Source organism: Puma concolor, chromosome D3 (genome assembly GCF_028749965.1).
Source record: "Puma concolor isolate L17-30 chromosome D3, mPumCon1.1.hap2, whole genome shotgun sequence".
Classification (NCBI taxonomy): Eukaryota; Metazoa; Chordata; class Mammalia; order Carnivora; family Felidae; genus Puma; species Puma concolor.
The window spans coordinates 68,621,786-68,648,565 of NC_141678.1; the positions used below are offsets into that span (position 1 = coordinate 68,621,786).

At 50.3% G+C, this 26,780-nt stretch overlaps 1 protein-coding gene across 2 annotated transcripts in view; it reads right to left on the minus strand.

The window, feature by feature from the left end:
• The window catches only part of ZBTB7C (zinc finger and BTB domain containing 7C), a 349,974-nt gene extending 327,140 nt beyond the window's left edge, over positions 1-22,834 (minus strand). For both annotated transcript variants that reach the window (XM_086682916.1, XM_086682919.1), the window contains exon 1: positions 22,647-22,834. The gene's annotated coding sequence lies outside the window, so the exon portion shown is untranslated. The remainder of the gene's footprint in view (positions 1-22,646) is intronic.
• Positions 22,835-26,780: the final 3,946 nt, after the last annotated feature.

The window sequence follows — 26,780 nt, forward strand, 5'->3', positions numbered from 1 at the left end:
CTGAACCGGAAGGCAGGGATCGAAGAGACCTAGCCCCCTCTGTTTCTGACTCCTGGCCCACGATTCCTGCCATCCCAGCCCCTGTCTGATGCAATCGGGAAGGAGCGTCTCCTCCTAAGCAGAGGCGGTTCTCTCTGGTTGACGTACTGTGGCTGAACTGTGACTGAGAGGGCTCCTCCATCCACCCTGCGGACAATCAGTGCTGGCGGGCTCCATCAAGAAACCCTGCCCCCACCACCACCAACAGCAAGAATCTTCTGGGCTGGACACTGAAAGGCGGGAAGAAGAGATGGAGGGACGGGCAGAGGGCGAGTGCGGAGAGTCCACAGGGGAAGAATTTGTGCCAACCCAGCATCCAGGTGGACTTGGAGTCAAAGCCCATTCCTCCCATCCCCTCAACAAGTGTTTACCCTAGCTAGTGCAGTGGATGCAAACAGAAAAGCACTCGCACCTCCCGCAGAGGGGAATGCAATATAAGCTGCAGAGTGTACCCTCAGTCACCAGATTTTCCAAACCGCCAATCAGAGCTCTTCTGGAAAACCCAGGTCACAGAGGAGCAGGCAAGATACAAAAGAACCCTGGGTGTAGGGTGACGAAGTAAGGCTTGTGTGTAGACGTGCTGGGACAGTGCAGTTGGTCACCTGAATGCAGCCAGGCGCCCCACATCACCCAGTCTCCGTGAGGACCCTAATCAAAGATGCAGAGTGCAGCAACCTATAGCGACCGGTAAGAGATTCCAGTCCTGTCTTGCTTCGAGTGTCATCAGACACCACGTGATAACCCACAGAAACATTTCTCAAGGCGCTCTTTCTCCCCCACCCCCCCCAAGCGGTTCCCCACATTTCTCTGGAGCCTCGCTTTGCCACACCTTCTAAGTCCTCCCAGACGCCCAGCATGCACCTTCTCCCTCGTCTCTCTCCTTTTTCAGTCCACAGTGCTGTGGGAGCAATTTGTTCCGGCGGGATGATCCAAGAAGTCTTCTTGGAGTGGGAGGCATGTACGGTGAATTTGAAAAGATGAGCTGCCTTTCACTAGAGGAGCACTAAGTAAAGAACCTTCAGGAGCAACACTCACGTGCAGGCTGACAAGCTGTAATGAAATGCCCTGTCATGTTCAGGGACAGCAAAGTAGCCGGGGTCAGGGTATGCAAAGATGCAGAGATGATGAGACTCAAGAGCTTGGTCAAGAGTAAATTTGGGGGTCACAAATCTGTACTCACTGGAGGTCTTTCGGTAGAAAGGTACGGTGAGCCAAACAGCATTCCAGGAAGACCCGCTGGTTAGGTTAGAGAGGAGGAGACCAGTATGAAATGTATTGCACCAACCCACCAAGCCAGCCTCCGTTTTAATCAATGCTCAAGACAAATGGGTTTTATTTCTAAGAGGCAGCTGTAATGGAGAAAGCTGGAAAACCAGCTGGTCTGAAATCCACACCCAGCTCTCAGGTCTCACTGTAGCATCACTGTATGGCCAGCCGCCTCGTCCACTCAATTTCTTGCCTGAACTTCGGGAAGCTGCCAAACAGTTGGGTCTGACCTTCTTGGCTTTGCCTCTGCCTTTCTTTGAGCCAGACAGACAAGCAGGGAGATGGGCTGGAGAGGCAGGGGCAGCAGGAAGAGGTTATGGGCCTGCACACGAACAAGCAGGGCACCTTAGTCAGACAGAAGTGACACGCCAGCTGAGAGCATGATATCATAAGCAGCACCGCTTGGCAAAGTGAGAAAGAAAGCATGGTTTGCACTCTGGACCCTGGTCTAATCAGCTATGCAGTCTTGCTTAATAAGACTGTTTCCTCCTGCCCATCAAAATCCTAGCCATGCTTCAAAACCCACCTCAGCCACAGAGCTGCCCTCATTCTTCCACCCTCCATGCGGTCCCCCTTCTGAACATCTATACCAGTTTGCCACCTAATTCCGATGCTGTCTCGTATTTTCTTTTTCATCTTGTTTCAACGGACATTCACGCCTTCTCCCCGATGAGGGACTATATTTCTTTTTTGAAAAATGTTTACTTATTTGAGAGAGAGGGTGGGAGAAGGGCAGCGAGAGAGGGAGAGAGAATCCCCAGCAGGCTCCACGCTCAGCAAGGAGCCTGACCCAGGGCTTGATCTCACAACCATGAGATCTGATATCAAGAGTCGGTCGCTTAACCAACTAAGCCACCCAGGTGTCCCAAGGGAATATTTTCCTTAAGGTCAGGTACCCTATCTTGTCCCAGACGTCCCCACAGCACCCAGCAGTGCGTTGGGCACATATAAAGAGCAGAATACACTGTGGCTGATTTGTTTAAGTGTTTGCAAAACACAGCAGTGGTTGTATTGCTTTCTTTTCTACACCGGGAAATCTGAGAGAAGCCGGCTTTAGCAAATTGATTTGAAAAGATCTAACTTCATGTAGACAGACAAATACTGATCTAGAAGTTGCTACTAGAGGGAAGAGACACTTGGGCAACTTACACCATCTCTCATGGAAGGATTGGACTAACTGATCTCGAACAGGCAGGGATGAAGGATTGTTCGGAGGGGCACAAAGGTACCTAAAACTATGTTCCCCTAGAGTTCAAGGCTTGCACTCTCTTGTCTTGTTTATGGGGCTTATTTGGCCTCCCCCTGCCTCCAGGCTTTATTTGGACCAAGTTACACTTCGGCCCAACCCTGTCTGAGTCATCATACTTTCTAAATAATTGCTCTGTGGTCTGAACTGATGTGCAGGCTTGAGGCTAACAGTAGCAGGCTAACGCTGCATGCTGCAAACACGTATTTTGCCATTTATTCATACAGTGATGACGCCCAGTGCCTTGTAACTGTTTCTCTGTGTGTGCACGCACGCATGTATGTGTTGTGGGCCTGCCCGAGGACCCTGCAAGCACTTGAGGGCCTGGACCACCTCTGTAGAATGGGTCATAGAAGGGCAGGGTAGGGACACCGGGACTAAGACAGATGAAAAAGACGTGGGCTCAATTCCTAATTCTGGGGCTTAATCCTAGCCGTGCGATCGCGAGCCAGCCCCTTGACTTCTGATGCTGGGTTTTCTCGAATCTAAAGGGTTGTTGCAAAGATTAAAAATATGTGTGAGCGCTTAGCACAGTGCCTGGCTTAGGAAAAATCAATAAATGGTAGGGAGGGTCGGGATGCCTCTGCGTATTCCCCCGAGTGGGCTTATAGCCTCGCCTCCATCCAGGCCACCCTAGGTCCAAACCCCAGCCTCAAGAGGCCTGCTGGAGGCACATTCAAGTGCAGTGAGGCTCTCTCCTACTGAAAATAGAAGAACTGGATCCATACCAAAAAGGACAGAGCTCAGAGGAGAAGCAAGCAATCATGCTCCTTAATGCCTTATCGAATCTGTGGAGCCCAGGACGGTACCCGACACACAGATGGGACTTGATACAAATTTTTGGATGAATGACCAAATGAGCGAATTATCTGTTTATTGATTTGCAGGTCTCTCTGGAGTCCCTTCTCCACCTGTGGGTATGCCCTATGCTTAGTGAGCTGCAGTCAGAAGAGCCCCAACAGAAACACATTCTTCGTGTATTTAAAGGTCCCATCACTGATGCTCGATAAGACTAGGGACGTCCACAGGAAGCGACAAGGCCTGGACTGGGAGCCCAGATCAAAGAGCGTTGGCTGGGTTGTCCAAAGATACCAGTGCTCTTTTCTGTTTTAATTAAAAGCAATAATTATTTTTTTTTCTAACTACAGAAGTAATTTATGTCCATACTAGAAAAAAACTGGAAAGCGCAGAGAGGCTAGAACAAGAAAATTTTAATCTTAATCTTATTGTAATATTCACTTACTCCAGAGTGTCTCTACACATAGATCCATTTCTATCAGAATGGAATCATACCAAAACCACCGTGTCCTTTTTTTGTTGAGCAATTCGCTTTGATCATTTTTTTCCAAAGTACTACATATTCTCCACAGAATTTATTTGTCTTTGGTCTAGAAAAGTACTTCATTTTTTAATTAGTTTTTCACACACACACACAGCATAAAAGGCATGGTCAAAATCACACAAACAGCAACAAAGAATAATAAATAGAATGCAAAGTAAAAGCCCCACCACCACCATCCCGTCACAGCCCCAGAGGTAACACTTAGAAGCCAATATTTTATAGCTGCTGGTGGTTGTTTAAAACCTGTAATCACAGCATATCGTTCACCTACTTAAAATCTTCCAACAGCTTCACGTTCAGAGTAAATTCCAAGCCCCTCCCCACCCCCCAGGGTCTGCTCTTTTAGGGCCTCCACTGCTCCACTGGCAGAATAAGACCCACACTCCACCTTCTCCAAGGTGGGCCAGCCCTGGCAGGAGGCAGCTACGCCATGCATATGCCTGTCTCCAAAAGGCACTGCCTCTACATCTCCCTGGGAGCTGTGCTCTCCCTACAGGGGGAAACCAAGGCGCACTGAGTGGCAAACCATGCGAGAACAGGCCGCCTCTTGGGTCCCTTCTCTGTCCTGAGGCCTCTGCGATGAACAAAGGAGCCTTTCTCTGGCTCTCACATTCACCTTCATGTGGTGCAGGGTCACATGTGTGAGGACAAACTGACGAACGGCGTGGGTGAGAGAGCCCATCTTCTTCTTCATCTATAAAAATGGAGTGAGCGGGCCGGTTCACCAAAATCCCCTCCAGCGCTACCTCTGTTCCAGACAAGCAAAACCACGGTCACCTAGGGGACCGCCGCCACAGATTGGCAGGGCCCTCAGGGCGGAGGCGGCCCCGGGGGAAGGGAAGTTCTCTGAGCTGGACTCTGGCTAGGTGGCACTTCTCAGTCTCATGGATGCTCAAGAACTCCATGAAGCAGGTCGTTTGTACCCTGGTTTTACTCAACAAGAAAAAGGAGGCTCAAAAATCTTAGATATGCTCCATATGCTCAATTCCCCACTGCCGGTAAGAGGCGCAGCCAGGAGCTAGAGCCAGTGGGTCCGATCCTCAGGCCTCTGTTATGCTCTGAGTATACTTTTTACTTTTTGTTTGTTTTGTTTTTTGAAGCACCTGTTAAAAGACCTTATTACAAATGCATGGAAATATTTTAGGCTTAACATGTTCTAATGCAAAACAGTAGACTCTTGAACAACACCAGTAGTTAGGCGTGCCAACCCCCCCATGCGGTCAAAAACCCACATATAACTTTTGATTCCCCAAAAAGCTTAACTAACAGCCTCCTGTTCCAAAAGTCTTAGCAATAATATAAACAGTTGATTAACAACGCTAAAATAAGCTAGGAAAAGAAAATGTTATTAGGAAAATCATCTTAAATAATACCTTTACAGTGCTATACTATATTTATCAAAAAAAAAAAAAAAAAAAAAAAACCCTGCCTGTAAGTGCACCTGCACAGTTCAAAACTGTGTTCAAGGGCCACCATATAATATCCAACTCACTGGATTTTTGATATGCAATTCAGTCAACTATATATTCTATAGGAATTATAGGAAAATTTTCTATAGGAAAAATTCTTTTATTAAATTGACGAGGCATGAGTTAATGAATTAGCACATTCCTAAAAACAATACAGAATCAATACTCTGACCCCCATCTGTTATCGATGAATCATGGCCTAACATAACCCCCATTCTGTCTACAGCCAAGGCTCTGAAACTTGTGAGTTCGTCAGAACCTCCAGGAAGGCTCATTACACTACAGCTCACTGGGTCTATCCCTAGAGCTTCTGGTTCTGGGTATCTCAGTAGGGAAGGGCCTGATCATCTGCGTTTCTCAGAGGTTCCCAGGAGATGCTGATGTTGCTGGTCTGAGGACCCCAGTGAAAGAACCTTCTTGCCCATCTAGCTCCTACTGGCTCAAGCGTTCAACTGTCCCGGCTGTAACTGCCACTGTTTTACCGTCACCACTTCGCTCCTGTGTTCAGGGTAGCCTGTCTACCTACTTCTCCCGCTCTGGCTCCCAGCACAAGGGAGAGCTTGGCTTTCTGCCCCATTAGTTGGCTTTCTGCTCCACACCAGCTGGCAAAGGCTGAAAGAAAAGGCCTTCTAAGTAAGCATCCCAGCAGGGAGAATTCCCTATGATGAGCCCTTGGATCAGAGGAAAGGCTGTTCCCCTTTCAAAGCATAAGATCTTCCCTTTCCCCCATACATTGGGTGTCTATTAAGTACTTGCATCTACATACAATTGGTTTCTTCACTAACCTTTTTTTTTTCAAAGCTTTGAATTCTTCAAGATGAAACGCTCTTTTTTATCCCAAAATATAGCTTTTTCAGAACTTTTTCACAGACACACACACACACACACACACACACACACACACACGCACGCACCAACAGAATGCAACCAGGATTTTAAATAGTGGTTTCTGCACAGAAGTCCGAGAGCATGCAGCTATGGCCGTGTTTCTCTGTTTGGCCTGATTTCTTGCTTGGAGTTCTCAGGTATAATCAAAGGATCGCTGCTTTGGGAATAAGGAGCTAAGTTTTGGGGTTCTTCACTTGATCCCCACTCCTTTTGGGGTTGCTAGTTGACGAGAATTGCTTAAAAATCAGTTTTTTTCTTAAGGGGGAGCGCAGTGTCCTTACTGAGAGTGTTTTAACTAGCAAGGAGGCACCCTGGAGCCGGGCTGGGGAGCTGCTACACTGGACCCCTGTAAGGAGACAGATGGGCCTTTGAGGACCTCCATCTTGCCTTTCTGCCCACGTCTCCTGGGTGGTGCACGTGAGGCCATTCCAGCAGGGCAGCGATGACAAGGCCCTGCCACTGGACTACACAGGCAGGCGACCCGGATTCAGTCCCAGCTCCACCCAGAAGAAGAGTGTCCCTGGGTCACTTACTTGAGCTCCAGGATGATATTTGGTTGTGTATCTACAGGGGGATGGGCCCAGATGACCTCAGAAATCCACTGCAGCAATCCTGTTCTGTTAGCAAGAACAGGAAATGGTTTTGGCCAAATGCGCTAATGAATATGCTTTTGATGTGACAATACCTTGGCATTTGTGAACTGTGCATGACCAGGTAGGAACGGTTGTTGTCCAAAAGCTGAAGAGCCCCACCTGCCAGGGCAGGACCTTGTGGAATCAAGGTGGGGGTGCCCTCCTAGACTCTGTCCCCCACCACCCCATGGGCCTGCTCTGACCACCACACTTCCTGCCCACGTGACTCCCTTCGGCACAGAGAGCGGAGTGAGAGAACATCCCTGCGTGGGCCGTGTGGGACAAAAAGAATCCTTTCCCTTTTCCTCCCCCTTCAGTCTGGACCTCACTGACACCCCCCTTTCTTGACATATACATATTAACTTAATATATATGTCGTTAAAAATTAATCACCGAATTGCGAACCTAAAACAAACTGAATCCGATGGCATGTAAATTATACTTTGATAAAGCAGTTAAAAACGTTCCTTAAAAATAATTTTTTAGGGGCGCCTGGGTGGCGCAGTCGGTTAAGCGTCCGACTTCAGCCAGGTCACGATCTCGCGGTCCGTGAGTTCGAGCCCCGCGTCAGGCTCTGGGCTGATGGCTCAGAGCCTGGAGCCTGTTTCCGATTCTGTGTCTCCCTCTCTCTCTGCCCCTCCCCCGTTCATGCTCTGTCTCTCTCTGTCCCAAAAATAAATAAAAAAACGTTGAAAAAAAATAAAATAATTTTTTAAATGTAAAGGGTTTAGTTGATTTTTCTGCAATTCAGCTCCGAATCAAAACTAAGGGGACGCTGGTCCAGACACTTTTGAGATGATCACACACACACACACACACACACACACACACGCACACACGCACACACGCAGGAGTAACACAAATGCTCAGAACCCGGGCAGAACCTGAAAGGCATCCCGAGGTCAGCAACGACAGGCCTCTGAGTCAACGGATGGCTGCCGCTTCGGCAGCCAGAAAAATGATATTCCTTCGCCTTCGGGAAGCAGGGACCCTCCCAGATACCCCAAAGGGCATACAGGGCGCTCTTGGCAGCATTTACTTTCTGATGGGACATCGAAAGAGCAAAGGAGACCACACAATGAAGAAGCCACTAGAACCCCTTCCCAGCCCTGGCCTGGTCTCTCCTGGCCAGCAACCCCCAGGTTGGCCTTGCACCTGTGGATTTTGGCAGTATCTCCACAGCATCCATCACATTTGAAGATTTTTACAGTCTGGGTATTTACTACTCCTTACACTTAAACAGGGTAGAACAGACTTGAAGTTGGCATCCTTTTTTTGTTGATGTTGTTCTGAACTTCAAAAAGAAAATCTCCCATCTGACTATTTTTAAAATTCAGGAGACTTATACCTGTGAGATCTTGAAAATGTCTAAGTTACTTTTCTTCCTGCTGCTCTATTTTGTTTGGTCAAATCGAGCACTGCCAGTGGCAAGTTCTCTAATGATTGATTAGAGGGTGGGGTGTGGGTGGCTGGATTTTCTGGTGATGTTAGAGTGAGACAGCAATTTGTGATGAGCGAGTCAAGGAGCTGAGCTACACCAGAGGCATGGCAGATGACTGAAGCCTCAGGCCGGGGGTGAGCGTGGGAAGCAAGGGACCCAAGCCAGAAAAAAATCAGATGCAGTGGGTTCATTTATTTTGACAAACCTTTTCTTTGTAATCATCTGTAATAAGACCACAGTATATTGTGCCGTGTGTATGATATATTCCGAGAAGGTAATGAAGTCTGGGGGACAGGCAGCATAACTCAGCTCCCAGCTAGTAAATCCTTGCTTAGAAGTAAGCTAAAGTCAGAGGGAGGTGTGTGTGTGTGTGTGTGTGTGTGTGTGTGTGTGTGTAAAAATTATGGAGCTAGTACATTAGCAAGGGCAAAAATTAGCCAAGTTCTACTACTGCACTGAGATTTAGAACATCAGAGTACAGTGACTACATTTTTCTGTAGAGATCTTTACAGCTATTTGAAATTATGAACCCATAATATGCAAATGCACAGGGCTAAGAAATACACATTCTTGGCAGAGACTGAAGATGTTATAATGTGTGCTGTAAACGGCAACGCATGTGTGTATAAAATCCATGCGCACATACTAACTGGTCGATTATCCCCTCTAAAACCACACATAAATTCTCTTGACAGGAATTGGAATTTTGCACACATCCCAAGAATGAACAGACTCTTAATGTGCTGTGTGTGTATGGATGGAGTATGAAAAAAAACAACAACAACAACAACAGAATGGGTCACTAGGCTAAGAGAGCTTTCTGAAACTCAAGCGTGGCCACAAAGGAATGTGGGGCTATAGTTTCCTTTTGAACATGATATGATACTATTAGTCGTAGTTGATAATATTTATTAAGGTCTGGGCTCTGTGACAGCCACTATACCGGGTGTTTACCACGTATGATCCCATTTAAGGAGGGAAGGAGAGAGAGAAAGAGAAGAGGAGAGAAGGGTGTGTGTGTGTGTGTGTGTGTGTGTGTGTGTGTGTGTGTGTGTACAGGCAAGCACATAACGTCCTATTGAAAGGCTTTACCCTCTGTCAAATGGCTACAATGTAACAATTTACAATGGTGAAAATGTTATGTTGTCCATGAGGCAGGCAAGAAGGGGAACTAGGTCATCCAGGTACTCGGTGGCCGGGGCAGGGTCCTAGTACAAAGATGTGTCCTTTTGTGGTGACACTACTTCAGACCTGCAGCCAAAATCATGCAATGGCCATTCCTGAGCAAAGAGCAGAAAACTAGGCAACCGCAGTCCAGAATCTGAGAAAGAGGTAACAAATTCCCAAAATAGAATGTTGCTGAGTCAGCTCTGTGCAAACGCGGGGTCTTGAAAATTGTAAGGAAGGAAAAGAAAAGCCTTTAGTTAAACAATGGCTTTTAATGACTTCTGCAAATAGGTGCCGCTCAGCCAGGTGGCTCGGTCTGGTGCATCAGAATCTGTCATGAGAAATTTCTGGCAAAGCAACGAAGACAGAACACAGTGTGATTTAGTTTTCCATAATGTAAGCAGAAATGTTACTTTATCAGATAATTCACTTTTACAACGTTCCTCTCCACCCCCACCCCGGTCAAAAGCAGTTTAAGAAAATATCCAGGGCTCCAGGTAGACAAAGGCAAGCTCATACTCCCCGATCTTCCAATGGCTGGCAGGACAGCGAGGGGGGTTTCACCCTCCGCTTTCTCTTATGTACGACCCGGCCTGTGCACACAGTTTCTGAGTTTTGGAAACCAGCTGAAGTCTGATTTGGCAGATGATCTGCAGAATGGGCACAAGCACATCTAACATCAGAGGGCAGCCAGAAATGGGAGGTACTTCCTTCCCTCGGGGAGCTTTCTATATTTTGCAAAGTAGAAGCAAGGAACCTGAGATGGACATCAGTTCATCCGCTGAGTTTTGAATCTAATAATGCTTCATCATGGCACAGATTCCTAAGTCACAGATACCAATGGTCAGGAAAATAACAGGCAGGCTTTTTTGTTCAAGTGGTTTGTATTTATTTGTAAATCAGTACTAGGTCAGAGAAACCTTGAGATTACAAAGATGGGTATAAATCCTCTGGGGAAAGCTTATGCAAACATAGGCCTTGGAATGGGGTCCTTGAATCTCTCCAGAACATCTCACCACCTAACCATTGCACAGAATTTCCTAGCCCCCAAATCCTTTCTTCTGTTTCTGTCCATGCATCACCCCAACAACACATATTGTTTGGCCCACATCACACAGAGGATAACAAGAGACGAATTCTCATCCTTGACGAATTCTCATGAACCACAAAGTCATGAGCAAGTGGTTCTCATAGAAGTTGAAATAGAGAACCATCCATCTACAGAATTCTAAGACATGGGTAAATGCACACCTCTGGGATTTTAGTGACCTGGTATTCCTATGTGCTGGTAGTTGCATTTTTACAACAGTGTTTTAAGTAGCTCCCAAAAAAGCAATTTCCTAAAATGCCATAGGAAACAGATATTGGTCAATGAGTAAAAAATCCTCCCAGTTGGAAAATACAAATCAAAACCACAATGAGATACCACCTCACACCCATCAGAATGGCTAACATGAACAACTCAGGCAACGACAGATGTTGGCCAGGATGTGGAGAGAGAGGATCTCTTTTGCATTGTTGGTGGGAATGCAAACTGGTGCAGCCACTCTGGAAAACAGGATGGAGGTTCCTCAAAAAACTAAAAATAGAACTCATATATGACCAGCAATTGCACTACTAGGCATTTATCCAAGGGAGACAGGTGTGATGTTTCGAAGGGACACATGCACCCCAATGTTTATAGCAGCACTATCAACAATAGCCAAAGTATGGAAAGAGCCCAAATGTCCATTGATGGATGAATGGATAAAATGTGATATATATATATACAATGGAGTATTACTTGGCAATCAAAAAGAACGAAGTCTTGCCATTTGCAACTATGTGGATGGAACTGGAGGGTATTATGCTAAGTGAAATTAGCGAAAGACAAATATCATAGGACATCACTCATACGAGGACTTTAAGAGACAAAACAGATGAACATAAGGGAAGGGAAGCAAAAATAATATAAAACCAGAGAGGGGGACAAAACAGAAGAGACTCTTAAATATGGAGAACAAACAGAGGGTTGCTGGAGGGGTGGTGGGAGGGGGGCTGGGCTAAATGGGGAAGGGGCATTAAGGAATCTCTTCCCGAAATCCTTTTTGCACTAGATGTTAACTAACTTGGATGTAAATTAAAAAAATAAATGAAATTTAAAAATCCTCCCAGTTTGCTTCTAGACTGAAATACATGTTTCTAATCATTGATAGGAAGTGGATTATTTCTTCCCAAATTCTTATTGTTTAATGCAAAGGTCAACAGGATGACATCCCCTGAAGCATACCAGAACTGAGCTAAAGCAGGTCAAACTAAACAATAAACAAACAAACAAACAAACAAACAAACTGGACAGAGGCGATAAACAGCTTGTGAGTTAAGATCTGCTGACCCTTAACTTGGGAGTTAACAGCTTGGGAGTTAAGCCTGACCCTCCCTTAACAAAATGGATTTCCTCCTGCGTCCTACCCAGGCCTTCCTGCCGAGGGGACACTTCTTCAACGAGCATGACACAGGTCATGTTGAAACGTACACCATCTCTTTACATCCCTCCCTGAATACTATCCAGGAAACTCAGTGTCCATTTAAGTGAAGCTCAAGAATAGGGGTTCTGGAATCTGAACAGATGGGCAGTGGCTGAGAGAGGCAGCGGAGAGGAATCAGGGACATGACGTCCCAAGCTGTGGTCAGAAAGCCTTGCTGCTCGCACACAGCCAGTCGGCCCAGAGCCCCCTCCCGAGCATCCTGTACCTCCCCCTCCCCCACCACCTGCCCAGCACATAGTAGGAACTCCAGAAACACGGGTTTAATACACGACTGCCGACAAGGCAACTAACTCATTTTCCAGAAAGTTCAATGCAAAAAATTGTCTATTCTCCTCTTAACCCTCAAACAGGTAAGCAACTTTATTCTTTGAAATTTTATTCTTTATTTTGTGAACAATAAATCAGCAAATTTAAAATGCTGTCAATGTGTCGATAGAAAACTCAAGGATTGCTTTCATAACAAAAATCATTGGGTAAAAACCAAGAGTATTATAGGGGCGCCTGGGTGGCTCAGTCGGTTGAGCATCTAACTTCGGCTCAGGTCATGATCTTATGGTTTGTGGGTTCGAGCCCCACGTCGGGCTCTGTGCTGACAGCTCAGAGCCTGGAGCCTGCTTCAGATTCTGTGTCTCCCTCTCTCTCTGCCCCTCCCCCACTTATGCTCTGTCTCTCTCTCTCTCTATCAAAAATAAATAAATGTAAGAAAAAAAAATTTTTTTTTTTAACCCAGAGTATTATATAAGCAAAAGACTGGAAACATCTAAAATCTCTAACTCTAAGGGGCTGGTTCACTGAGTCAAGGAATACCCACACAATGGAATCTATGTAGTGGAAACAAACAAGCAAAAAACAACGAAGCAGTTCTTTATAGTCAGAGAGTCAGATGTGCCCAAGATTTTGTGTTCAGTGGAAAATGTAAAGTGAAATATAGGGTGTGTGGTATGCTTCCATTTGGGTAAAAACCTTCAAAAATACAGACACACGTGTACGTATACCTGCACACGTGTATACATACTTTCTTGTGTGTTCACAACGTGTCTTTACGCTGAAGAGACCAGTGACAGCAGTTGCCTCAAAGTAAGGGGACCAAGAGACGAGGAGAGAGAAAGATGTTTCATTTTGAATACCCTTTTGTACCTTTTGAATGTTAAACCATGTAAGTATTGACCTATTCGCAAAAATTAAATTAAAAATTCAAGGCAAACAATGTGTGGAAAAGTAATAAAAAATCTAGTTTAGGAAAACATACAAGAGAAATCCTCATTTAAAAAAATGGTTCACGGCAGCCTGTTGAGTCATGTGTAAACTGTGGAGGAGACGAAATCTGGGGAGGAAGCCCTGCGTGGCAGAAACGATGCCCCGGCAGCCGTGGCCACCTCCGCGGCCTTCACGGGCAACCGGAGGGCGCTGGGGCCTCTCTGACCCTCCGTCTCCTCATTTGTGAATGGAAGTGTTTGGACCAGCCCTTAAAGCAGGCAGGCCCCTTCCCCGTGTGGGAATCAGAGGTCCTCAGGTAGATACACCTAGTCACTTGACGAGCGTCTAATTTAACAAGAAGAGACACTCCTTTAAAAAGAGAAAGAGAGTCTGTCTGTGGCAGGGAGATAAAAACCTCAAATCCCTCCTCGCCAGAGTGCAATAAAACCAATGTGTCTGACTTCGGGAGCTTAAAATACACTTGCGGACACACCCTTCCCTCCAAACACACCTGCTGCCTTTTTCCTCCCTCTTCCCACATCCTCTCTGGACAGGCCGAGTGCCCGTTGATGACAGAGCTGGAAGATTTCCTTTTTTGTTCTAATGTTTCCTGCGGGCCCCTCCCCTCTTTTATGCCTGCCATTCACAGCCGTCTGGGATGACCCAGGAACAAGAAGCCGCTTCAGGATTTAAAGACAATGAAAATACATAGCTGTTTACAAATAATAGTTAGCACTCAGCTCCCTCCGTCCCCAGAACATACTTTTAAATAAAGGCAACGTAATGGTGGTGAGAGGATATTGGCCATTGCTAGAGAGGCTTACGTGTCTCTCTAAATTGTCCAGACAGAACTTTCTACGACGTACTTGAAAATGTGGGGCCTGGACAATCTCTCTGCCGCCCAAACCTTCTCTCCAAGCCGCATCTGCAACCTCTTCCAAGTTAGGAAGTGGCTAAGTCTGTTTTCCATGGCTTTCTCTTAGGAAATGAGAGCCAAGAATGGTTCTTGGAAGTAATGCCAGCTCATTTTACAGATGGAGAAACTGAGGCCCGTACGGGTGGGAAGGCTCCCTCAGGCATACACAACACACCCGCCATCGGGCCAGGACAAAAGTCAGGCCCCGCAAGCCTTTGCTTCTTCCCTAAGGTACTGGCTTTCACTCGTTCCTGCCCAGAGACCCAGCTGTCTTCCCCCACCCCGCCCCGTAACACCAGCCCCCCCAGACCGGCCCACCTGACCTGGGCCCCAGGCTGGCTGCGCTGACCCGGGGGACCGCTGAGCACCTGCAATGGGACAAGGGGCACATGGAGAAATGGTGACACTTCGGATATATTGGGTTAAACTAAATGCATTTCCTTTTCGCTTTTTACTTCTGCTTCCTTTTACTTTTTCTTTTTTTTTTAATGTGGCTACTGGGAAACTTAAAATGACATAGATGACCCACGCTATATTTTTACCAGGCTGCCCCGCTCCAGGTCATGTGCTGTTACCCATTTAGCTCCCAGTCAGCAGAACTGACCTGCCCCATGTGCCACTCTCTGTGTGGCCAGTCTCTGTTCTAAAGACCAACTCATGCCCAGGAGTTGAGGAGTAAATAATGTGCCCCCGCCAGTGACATCTAGAACGAGCCTCTGAAGCCTCAGGGTGATTTTCGCAAGCGTATCTCCCCTTCCATGGGAGGGACGGAGGGAGGGATTCTGGCACCCCTCACGTGACATTGATTCTACCCTCATGAACAGTGGCTTCCCAATGGTCATCTTTCCTGTAGACGGGATTTTTGTCCCCTTGAAGTATGGTGGTAGCTTGGGGAGGAGGAAGAAAACAGTCTTAGATGTTTGGGGGCCCCAATCCTCCGCCTTCCCTCCTCTCCCTTCAGGTTTGGAGTCGGATTCACAATCGCATGAATAACAGTGGCTTCCACGTTACACACGCCTCAGTCTTTGTCGGGAGTCCTGCCGCGTCTTTGTATCGTGTCATCTCATTTCCCCATCCACCCCGTGAATCTGGCGTTTGACATTTTCTAGACGAGGAAACTAGAGCTTTGAGAGGTTATGCAGCATGCCCAACGTGATCAGAAAAAGTGGCCAAGCCACAGGATTCAGGTCTGATCAGCTCCAAAACCCATGCTCCTCACCGTCCCTTAACTTCTTGAGGCCTCAGTGTCCCCACCTGCAGTACGGCCATGGAGGCAGGGTGGAGCTCTGTGACCCACGAGGGCCCATCCTCCCCGGAACTGGGTTCTGGGCTCATGAGGAGCCGCCATTTTGAAGGGCCTCCAGCTCCTGGTGGAGCTACACCCCTCATCCTGGGCTGACAGACTTTTTCTCTCAACTCTGAGACTCCACACAGCCCGCTCTCCTGCCTGGGTGCCCTCTCCCTCTTGTCTCCAGGGAATTAAGCATCTCTAGCCCCTTATATCAACACTCCACCTAAACGTCACCTCCTCCAAAAACCCCCCAAAACTGGTAAGTCAGAGAAGTGCTTCTCGTGTTGCCCTTTCCCGCTTCCCAGGACGTGACGATCTTCCTCACCCCTTCACCCCCAGGGCCCTGCCCTCCCTTGTCAGCCAAACTCACTCCCCAAAGAGGCCCTGACGTGGCCAGACATGGTCTCATCTTCCCAATCATGGCCTCTCTTCCCACAGGAAGGCTTCTGCATTTCCTTCATTCAGCAAAATATTTCCTGAGCACCTAGAGTGCAGTGGGCATTCTTCCAGGTCTTGGCAACATGGCGGTGATGGTGACAAAGCCCCTGGGCCCCTGAAGGAGCGAAGGTTGTCTCCAGACATTCATGCCCTAAACACACTAATCCAATGATGTGGGCTCTTACTTCTCAAGATTGTCCTGCTATTTTTACTTTTAGGTCAAGGAATGATTAGTGAATGGGTATTGGGTTTGGTTTTTTGCAGGCATGTAATAGTTAAATCAAGTATGATACGTAATTTGAAGGAATGCTACACATCTATTAAAATATGTTTCTATAGAACATGATGGCGTTGGTAAATGTGATAGAATGCTCAGTAAGGAGATATGGTGATGTCTCTCTTCACACAGTGATGGAGAGAGATAAGGAGTGAGCAGTAACTTCCTAAGTGCTTTGGCCACGCGTTGGGGGTGGGGACTGTTTTCCTAATTGAAACCGTAGAAGGTAAAGCTCACTGAAATCTTCTCCGCCAGTGGGGAAATGTGGAAAATACATTTTCTTCTAAATATCAGTGATTCAAGGTGGGAATGGCTCAGACTCCCAAGAGAAGAAACCTTTCCGTTTATTAAGAGATGGCATGAGGGGTGCCAGGGTGGCTCAGTCGGTTAAACGTCCGACTTCAGCTCAGGTTGTGATCTTGCGGTTTGTGAGTTCGAGCCCCGCGTCGGGCTCTGTGCTGACAGCTCAGGGCCTGGGGCCTGCTTTGGATTCTGTGTCTCCCTCTCTCTCTGCCCACCCCCGCTCACACACTGTCGCTCTCTCTCTCTCTCTCAAAAATAAATAAACATTAAAAAAAATTAAAAAGAGACAGCATGAATGTGGAGCACCTGCGTGGCTCCGTCAGTTACGAGTCAGTCTCTTGATTTCGGTTCGGTTCATGATCTCATGGTTCCTGGGACTGAGCCCTGCATGGGGCTCTGCACTAACAACACAGGGCTTGCTTGGGATGCTCTGTCTCCCTCTCTCTCTGCCCCTCCCAGTTTGCACGCTCGCTCACACACTTTCTCTGTCTCTCTCTCAAAACAAATAAACATTTTTGAAAAAAGAGATGGCATGAGTTTTAAACGTTTCAGAAAACCGCATTTAATCTTAAGATACATTTATATGTGTGTGGGGGGGTGTGCGTGCACACACATGCGTGTGGGTTTTGGTGGGAACAGGAAAAAAGACTGGAAGGAAACGCACCAAAATTAGGGTGTTGTCACAGTTTTTGGTTTAAGTTTTACACATGCCGATATTCTCCAAAGTTTCTATCGTGACTCTCATTGCTTTCATAATCAGAAAAGAAGCGGTAAACTGAACACTAATAGTTTTTTAATTTCCTCATGAATCTGTTTTTACAGGCACCATGGCAGTGGGGTTTGGGAACCAGCAGGGTGCGAAACACAAACGAAATCCCCCGTTCCTGCAGGGCTGAGTGCACCCCTTGGCCCTGACGAGAAACCCTCCCTCCATCCACGCTGGCAGCCAGCTGTCCACAGCTGTTCCGAGGAGACTGCGAATGAATGGAGCTGGTGGAAAAACACAACATTCCTGACTCTCCAAGGATGGCATTATGCTTGGAACTCTCGCTCACCAAAGAAGTAAATAAACAGAGAGAGAGGTGGCAGCCAAGCCGGCCAGAGGAGCTCCAGGCCTGGAGGCGGCTCAGCTGCCAGGGCTCCGGACCCCTAACATACCATCGCAAAGAAGACCCCTCTGCCTGAGCCAGCCGGCCTTGTCGAGTCAGGGCTAACGCCAGGTGGCCGTGGCCCTCCCGGCCTGTGTCTCGTGAATGCCATCTTCCCTCCCTGCCACCATCAGAGTCTAGGGGAGCAAGTTTTTGTGCCCGTCGGCTGAAGAGATCAGAGGGCAGGGCCCCTGGATGGTTCATCTTCACAGACCCCTGGCACTCACTGGCAGGCCCACTCACCATCTATCTCCTCGGGCACTGCTACACGCCAGGTGCTGTTCTGGGGCCAAGGATACAATGGGGAGCAAAACAGACCAGGTCCCTGCGCTCGTGGCGCTTACATTCTAAAGGGAGAGACAAGCCAGAGACGAGAGGAAAATCAAGAGTATATCCGAGAGAGAGGTGGGTGCTATGAAGAATGTAAGACGGGGTGCTGTTTCAGCTGGGACCTGAATGACAAGGGGCGGGGCGGGGCCGGGGGTGGGGGGAGGATGGCGGGCAACTGGGGAAAGCTCTGAGGGAAGGACACGCCACATGAAAAGAAGAGTCAAGGAAAAACACATGGGCTTGATGTGTTCGCAGAACAAAGAAGATCCAGCAGGGTGGAGTACAGGCAATGGAGGGAGTCCCCGAGACAGGCAGGGGCCGGACCCCAGGGTCCCCATAAGAGAGTAAGCAAAGGAGTGGCCCACCTGCCTGACAAAAGGAAACTCACTCTGCTTGATCTGTGAGGTCGGACTGGGCTTTGGCAGCTCCTAGAAAAAGATTCCATCGCTGTCTGTTGCTCCCAGCATCTCTGGCCGTGTGAAATGGCCAATCAGCTTGGCCCAGGGCTCTCAAAATGCCTGTGGAAACCTGGCTCTTCTCATGCACACCCCGATTCTCTGCCTCCTTGGCCTCCCCGTGCCAAGGCGTGCTGCTGGCGGCAATGAAGAAGCAAACCTGACCGCCCTCCACCCACCCACCAGTGCCCCCCAGCACTCGCTCAGCAAACATCTGCGGGGCCCAGGACTGGCGCCGGGTGCTGGGGGTGTGATGACGAGCAACACACAAGCCTCGCCCCCGAGACCCCCCTGCAAGTGATGCCCGGGCCAGGCTCGGGAGGAACCACCCGCGGCCAGGGGCTGCCCGGCACCCACCTCTCCACGTAGGGCCCCCCGCTTGTCTTCTCTCCCTGGCAAAACCTGCCGCGAGCCCCTGAAATGGATCTGATGGGAGGATTCATTCACTGCAAGGGGCTGAACCAAGAGACAAGCTCAGTGCCTTGCTTGCTTCCTCCACCACCCACCTTCATTCTTCCCTCCACCAACCCAGGGGGAAAATATGCCCAGTCGCAGGGATGAGGTTGTAACCAGTGGCGTGACAGATACCGCTTCCCTGAAGACAAAAGAGGACTCAGGTGTTGGTCTGAAGAGGGTCAAGGCGAGGGGGACCACAGGGGTCCAGGGGAGGGGTGGGCAAGGAGGGAGAGTTTGCGTGCAAGCCCCACACCTCCCTGCACCACACAGAAATGCTTCAGCTCATGGTCAGGGCGAACCGTATCTGCTACGTTGCTTTCAGAATCTCCCCGCACATAAAAATCATTATTGCCGTTATTCAGAAAAGCCAAGTCCCCCACTTTTGCAGATTCTTAAGTTCTGCCCTGTGAGGTTTCTGGGGTAAGCCTCGTATTGTGTAAAGGGGGGGCAGGGTCAGAGCCTGAGAAACAGTGCACACACTGGCTCTAGAAAATCTTTGTATCTTAAAACTCCCAGAGCAGCTGAGGTTCCAAGAGGCCCCACAGGACCCCTCCACGTGGGTCAGAGTTCACAACAATACCCACCATGCAGACGGGTGGTGGTTTTCTTCCAGTGAGGCACAGCTACCCTGGGGAGAAGTCACCACTGAGGATGGTTCCAGACCCTTGAGTCTCTTCTTCCCAGGAGGAGAGGAGGGGTTATAAATAGCCTGGACTCCTTCAGCCCTACACAGGCACAGATCCCACACCCCCGCCCCAGCCTCAGCCAGCTGGTCCCTCCTCCCCCAAGTTCCCACAGCCTGCTATAAGAGGGAGGAAACTGCTCACCCACTGCGGGGGTGGGGAACATCAGAGAGAGTGGCCTCCCATGAATTGTCACTGTAGCCCCACCACACCTCTGCACCCTTCTGCAAATGGCAGTGCTTGGAGAGGGGTAGTGGGCAATATGTTCAGGCGGCCTCTTACACCCCAAGCACCTCGGGAAACCCTGAGCTGAAGGCCCAGAGTACGTTAATGCACTCCATGGAGGGTAGGAATAACACCCTCTCCTCTCTCTGCCTCAGCTTCCCCGTCCGTAAGACAGACAAACGGCTGGGCTGAACTGTGCACCTGCTGGGGATGGTCCTGACATTAGCATGCAATGCAAGTGAAAAGACACTGTCCAAATGTAACCCCGGACTGTCATTATGATGCCCGGTCTTGGTCTCATCTACAGGAGCCCCAGTCACAGCTGGGGAGACACGGATTCTTATCTGCTCACGAGAGCAGAAGAATTCTACTCGGTGGCATTGCGTGAGCCTTGAATTCCTGATACTGCATGCCCTTGAAAGCAATAAAACTTACAAAATATTCTCTCTCACAAGTCACTTCTGACTAATACAGATCGACACAGGCCGCACCCACACCTATTTTGATTTAATATGGTTCTGCTGGATGTACATGACAATATATATCGAAGGATGAGCATTGCCCTAGAATAGTTTGATTGGGGAGGGGAAGCTCTCTCAACAATCAGTCTGTTTACCATTCAAATCCTTCCCACTCATACACACTGCTAAGAAACAAGTGGCTAAAATCTAAGTGGCCAACTCCCAGTTCTTTTTAATTAAGACACTTTGTTTGCTCAATAAAATACGGCGTAAAAAACATTTACTGAAAACCCACTCATTGATGTCTAATAGCTGTGTCAAACACTCATAACAACATTTATTCCAACACCCTCAGATAATAGCCCATCTTTCTCATTTGGTATCCACAACAGCACAACATTTGTGTCCAAGTGTAATTGATCCAGAATTGGGCTCCCTTTCAAAAATATCTGTAAAACCTAATTACCAGGAAAACAGAGTTCTGGCATCCTACGGAAAGAGGGTGCTTCACAATGAGACAAGCTGCAAACTCATCTTGGCCAATCAAGCTGCATTATGTTACCAGAGGAGTTTGAGGAATTTGGGGTGATGAGGGAGCAGGAAAAGTTGGAATAGAGTCAGACTGGAATCTTCAGTGATAGTCCTGATTTTTTTTTTTTCTTTTTTGAGCCAAGGGCAGAGGACAGGAAATATATACCACATTAGCTGGCAAACATGGATGCAGAAAGTACCAGACAATGAGCCCACGATCGGCTTGGGGTGTGGGTGTCATTTCTGATCTCAGGCCCTACAAGGCCTTCCTTGCCCAAGGAACTCTCTCCACCCTGGTCTGGGAGGCTGATGTCATTTCTAGTCTCCCGGGGTTTCTAACCACTGTGACAGGTCACTTTCCCTTGGGCCTGAGTCTGCTCATCTGTAAAATGAATGTTCCTCATATCTCTAGGATATCTTTCGGCTTCAAAATTCTGTGACCTTTTTTAAAGCAAAGGGCACGCTTTCTGCTCAGGGACTCCGTGGGGTTAGGGGACTAGGGAGCGGCAGCGGGAATGAAGGACTCAGTGTTTCCAACCACCTCTCACGCAGTTCTGTGCAGACTTGCACCAGGTGGGTATCAAACCCACTCCGGGGATAAAGATTCCTTTCAGCCCAGGCCGGACCTCCCCGGGTGGTTCTAACCTCGATGCCCTGGATTCGACAACCGGCCAATGAGGAAGCCGGCCAAACCGCTGGACTTCTCTCCCAGAGCCTCTCTCCCAGAGCGGACCAGGGCACATCTTCCTCTTCGGAGGGGTGCTCTCTTCCCACCTTCATCCTCTTTGTGTCTCAGAGACCCCAGACATCCCAGCCCGAGCCTTGCCAAGGATGCAGTGAAGCTCCCCAGGCAGGGAGCACACACAACCGACTCCGGGCTCCCCTCGGCCCTGGACCCTCCTCGCCTACGTTTGGGTAGGAACCTCCACAGCTGGTTTCAAAGCAAAGGAGAGTTGCGGCTGCTTTGCCTTTTCTTTGGCTCGTCCTAAAGAAACAGACAAGCAGCCCGAATAACAAAGCAGCACAGCGGCCAGAGACGATTCGATCTCAAAGGAGCCAGAGATACGCACGCCAGGAGCGAAGACGAGCGCGGTTCCTAGGAGGAGACCCCGCGCTGCCCCGTGTGGGCGACAGGTAGCGGGCTGGCCTCAGTCTAACTTTCCCGAGGCACCGAGGCACGGCGCGCGTGAGCCCATTTCGCGAGGCTTCCCAAAGGACAGCCGCGGGAGCCCCGAAGTCCCCACAAGGGCGCCCCCCCGGGCAGGGACGGCCACGAAGCCCGGGAGCCGCGGCGCGAGATGCGGGATCCCAGACTTTCCAGCCCCCTTTCTCGTCTTCAAGATGAGACAGTGTGAGGTGCGGGTGCCGAAGTCTCAGGAAACCGTCACTCTCCAAAATGCTCCGGCGCAGAAGTGCGGTAAAACTTTTGGCAGGAACCACCTGTGGCTGCCGACGGGCCCGCCCCGTCCCGGCCCGGAGGCGCCGCCGAGCCCCGGGCCGCACGCGTCCGCAGAAGTTCCCCTCCAGCCCCGCGCGCCACTTCGCTCCGGGCCGCGGTGCCAGCCAGGAGGCGCGGCGCCCGCTCGCTGGCTCGCTCTCCGCTGGCTCTCCCCTCCTCCCTCCCTCCTCCTCCCGCCTCCTCTCGTTGCATGGCTGCCGCACGGAGCCCCTGAATAGCCACCGCAGCCCCCCGCCTCCTGCCCGCCGCGCTGGGGGCGCCCCTGCCCCCGCCGGAGCCCCGGGGCGCGCGGACCGCCGGCCTCCTAGCAACAGCCCCGACACGGCTTGCCGGCGTCGGCGATGCGGAGCCACCCTCCGGGAGCCCCGCGACCCCCTGACCCGCCTCGGCGGCCGAGGTGCGGGAGAGACCGTGACCCTCGCCGCCGGTGCCCGAGCCCGGCGCGCGAAGCCACTCACCTCTGCGCGCCGCCAGCCCCGCGCGCCTGCCGCACTTGGCGCCGGGCCGCGGTCCTCGCGTCCTCCGTCGCCGCCGCCGCGGTCCGTCCGTGCCTGTGCGCCCGAGCAGCGCGGGCCGCGCGCTGTCAGAGTCTCGTGGCGGGGCTGCGCCGGCGGGTGTGGAGCCGAGCGGCGGCGGCGGCGGCGGCGGCGGCGGGCGCGCGGGCAGCTCCTCCCTCCCCGCGCCGCGCCTCCGCCCTCCTCGCGCCCCGCCTCCCGCGCCGCGGCTGTCAGCCCCGCGCCCCGCGCCCGGCGCCCGCGCGGCCCGCGCCACCCGCTCGGGGGGCGCACGGGGCTAAAGGGCCCGGATGTCTACGGTCGCCTCTCCGCGCGCCCGCCCCCTCCGCGGCGCCCCCTCCCCGCCTGCCACACTTGCACTTGCTGCGCCCCGACCTCCTCCCCGGCTCCGCGGAATTTCTATTTTGACAGGAACTGTGGCGGTGGGCGGCGCGGCGGGGGACGCCCCGGACCCGCGGAGGCGGCGGGCGGCTGGCAGGACCCCGGCGCGGGGGCGGAGTGGGGGGCCAGGCAGAGCCACCATCCGCTCGGGGCTTTTTTTCTTTCTTTCCTTTTTTCTCTTTGCCTCCTCCAGGATTTAAAGGGACAGCCCCGGCCGAGGCGAGGGGCCAGGCGGCCGCCGTTTCTCCGGTCTCCAGACGCCCTCTGCGGCCCGGCCGGACCCGCCCGCACCCGGAGCGCAGGCTCCCGACCGCCGGGTATTTTTAGGTCCACACCCGGCCCGGGGCAGCGGTGCGGCGGAGCTTGGCTCGCCCGCCCCGGCGCACGGCTATTTTTACAGAGTCCGGTTGGGGGAGGAAATAAAACAACTCAGCAACTGCTTTCCCATTCGAAAGTAGGGAGTAAAGAGTGGGGGCGAGAAGTTTCCCAAATGCTCTCGGAATTCCAGCGAGTCAGAAAGACACCTCTCCGACACGAGCAACTACGGGCTTGCCCCATTTCAGGGCGCCCAAATCCCGGCGGGAAGCCCCGCCCCAGAGACCGCTCGGGCGCGGGGTCTCCCACCCCTCGCCGGGCGGAGCCCCCGCACCCCTCACCCCGCTCGCCAGAGACCCGCCAGCGGCCACCGGTCACTCCCCTGGACGGCCTTAGAAGGCGGCCTTCCAGAGCATCCAATCGCCCAGCAACGCAGCGAAGGGACGGGCCCGTGGAGCGCTTGGCTCCGCCCCGTCCCGCCAAGCCCCGCCCCCGCTGTTACCGCACGGGCGGGAGAGTCTAGGTGGGTCGCGCCGCGCGGAGCACTGACAGACAGCGCTTAGGACCCATCCCAGGGAAGAGGCAGGAGGTCTCCGCCCGCGAGCGACGGCGGGAGCGGTTGCGGGCGAGGCCGCGCTCGGCCAGACGTTCTGGACACCAGCGGGCCGGGACACGCAGGGACTCGCTTTTCTCTCTGCATATTTGCCACTCACCCCTCCGCCCTCTGGGCGGACTTCGGACCCCTTGCCCGCCCTCGGATGTCAGCGGGTTCTCTCTCAAGGGCTCCTCCAACAGACGCGGGCAAGTTGGCGGTCCTCAAGTTCCTGCAGGGGCTGAGCTTTCCTGGACCGAGAGGGGCGGCCAGGACGGTCGAGAAAGCGAATCCCTCCCTCCCGAGCCTATTCTGGCCATTGGCTAATGAAAGAGCAGGAGAGCTGTTGCTGTCTGGGTAATGTCTTTTCACGTTGGAGATACTGGATGGCGTCCTTTACAGCAGTCACAAAAATGTGTGGACCTCTTGCTCGGCACTTCTTCCCAGTGTCGCTCATTGGCATTTTTTATCGCTTCATTCATTCGTGTAATACATGCACATTGTAAGGCACCACGTTGGGATAGCGAAGACAGGAGAAACACTCTGGAATAGGATGTGACAGTGGACAGCTAGGTACAAACATGAAAGGGGAATCCGGAACATAGGGGTTTGTATATCGTCTTCCACTTGCTAGAGACGCCTGGCTTTTCCTGCAAAGTAAAAATATCATTCATTCAATACTTTGAACAACCACCTTACCCAAACCGTTCAAAGGTTCATAAGAAGTCCAGGGAAGTCCGTCCCAGAAACTTAAGAGATTTTTAGATTGAGGATATCAGGCTTCCAAGTTGCTAGAGCTTCCAGTGGCAAAATCATACCCTTGCTTCGAGCCCTAGGAGCCATTGCCCTCCCAAATTAGGTTGTCTCTCTCTTCTCCTTTCATTAAAGGGTGTTCAGCAATTTGAAGTTCTGCTGACCCAGCTGATACGGTGAAGCTTCTAAGCCAGAAGCATGGGGTTGCATTTGGGGAGTACCGGGAGGATCTAAGCCCTGGAATGGCAAGGCGCTAACAGATGATGGGACTGCAGTTCTGGGGCTGAGGGCAGCTACAGCCATGGAAAGGGTGTTTTGTTTGAGAAAAGAATTTTCTACCAAATTAGAAATGTCTCTGAATTGGAAAGATTTTCCTTCCTTCTCTGGGTACAGTTGCTCAGAGCAGATGTTTGTAGCTACAGATCACTGAATGGCTTTCCATGCCATGAGCTGTGGGAGAAGGGTTCCATGTTCTGGACAGTGAGCCTCCGTGCTACTGAGTCTAATCATGCAGGCAAAACTTATAAATTTAAGAACAATGGGGATGAGAATGGTCTGCAAATAGTAATACTATAGAATATTTTTAAAGAAAGCAGCTAGTCATAAAATACCCACAGATTATGTCAGTTTGCATGTTTTTCCTGCACAAATGGAAAATACAAAATAAAAAATATGTAACCTTAAAAAAATAAAAAATAAAAATAATAAAGCAGCTAATACTCTTGAAACCAATTATGCACTGTATGTTAACTAAAATTTAAATAATAATAACGTTTTTAAGCAGCTCTTGTGCTACATTTTTGTTCCTTTGATATTTTTTTGCCACAAGGGTTTGAGCTCCTTCCCCAGCTTGGTGTCCTCAATGCCTAACACACTTAACACCTAATAGGTGCTCACTAAAAGATTAATAAACCGGGGCGCCTGGGTGGCTCAGTTGGTTGAGCGTCCGACTTCGGCTCAGGTCATGATCTCACTGTCCGTGAGTTCGAGCCCCACGACGGGCTCCGTGCTGACAGCTCAGAGCCTGGAGCCTGTTTCAGATGCTGTGTCTCCCTCTCTCTCTGCCCCTCCCCCACTCATGCTCTGTCTCTCTTTGTCAATAATAAATAAACATTAAAACATTTTTAAAAAATTAAAAAGCCAAATGAATGAAAAGTCCTTTTAGAATGGTAAAGGTGTGGTAACACATAAGGACAGAGATCCAGAGAACTCTGTAAGGCTCATTTGCAATATACTTGTTGGTAGGTAACTGCATCAGTAAACCTGACCATAGATAGTAGGATTTACTGGCTCCTGCCAGACTCATCTACTTATCAGCCAAGGAACATAGAAAGGCATATCATTCATGTCCTCGTGCCTCTGCTTCCCAATCCATAAAAAGGGGATAATAACGGGAAGTTTCCACCCCATCGAGACGCTGGGATGACCAACGAGAAAGGCTGTGAGCAAGTATTGCCCAATGGACAACACTCCTTAAGGAGCATATTGAGCACCTTGGAGTACTTTGTAAATTATCAGTATTAGTTATTAGAATAAATTGTACAGAAATTGTCAGGGAATGGGGCTCAAAACTTTACCTGTGTCCCAAGGATGGTAAAAGGCTGATTCCAGAGAAGGGGAAAAGAAGGGAATTAACTTTTACAGAGCTCCTCTAGAATCAGAACTCCTGACACGGACCGTCATACATTCCTCCTAACAACTGTGCACGATACATTTCATGGTTATTTATCGAAGAGAAATGTGGTCTCAGCAATGGTAATGACCAAGGTCCCACAGCTGGGAAGTGGCAGAGGCAGTCCCGGAACTCGGATTTGTGAGTTCAGGAATTCACCTACGTCCCATGCTGCCAAGCTGCATCTATCTATATCCCTTGCTGATGAAAGCGATGGTCCATGTTACCACAAGGCAGGGTGGGCATGAGGCAATCCCAGTCGAGAAGAACTTCCTGGAAGAGGCAGCATCTGATTCAGTCCTTTAAGTCGGGATGGTTTATGTATCTCTCTCTCTCTCTCTCTCTCTCTCTCTCTCTCTCTCTC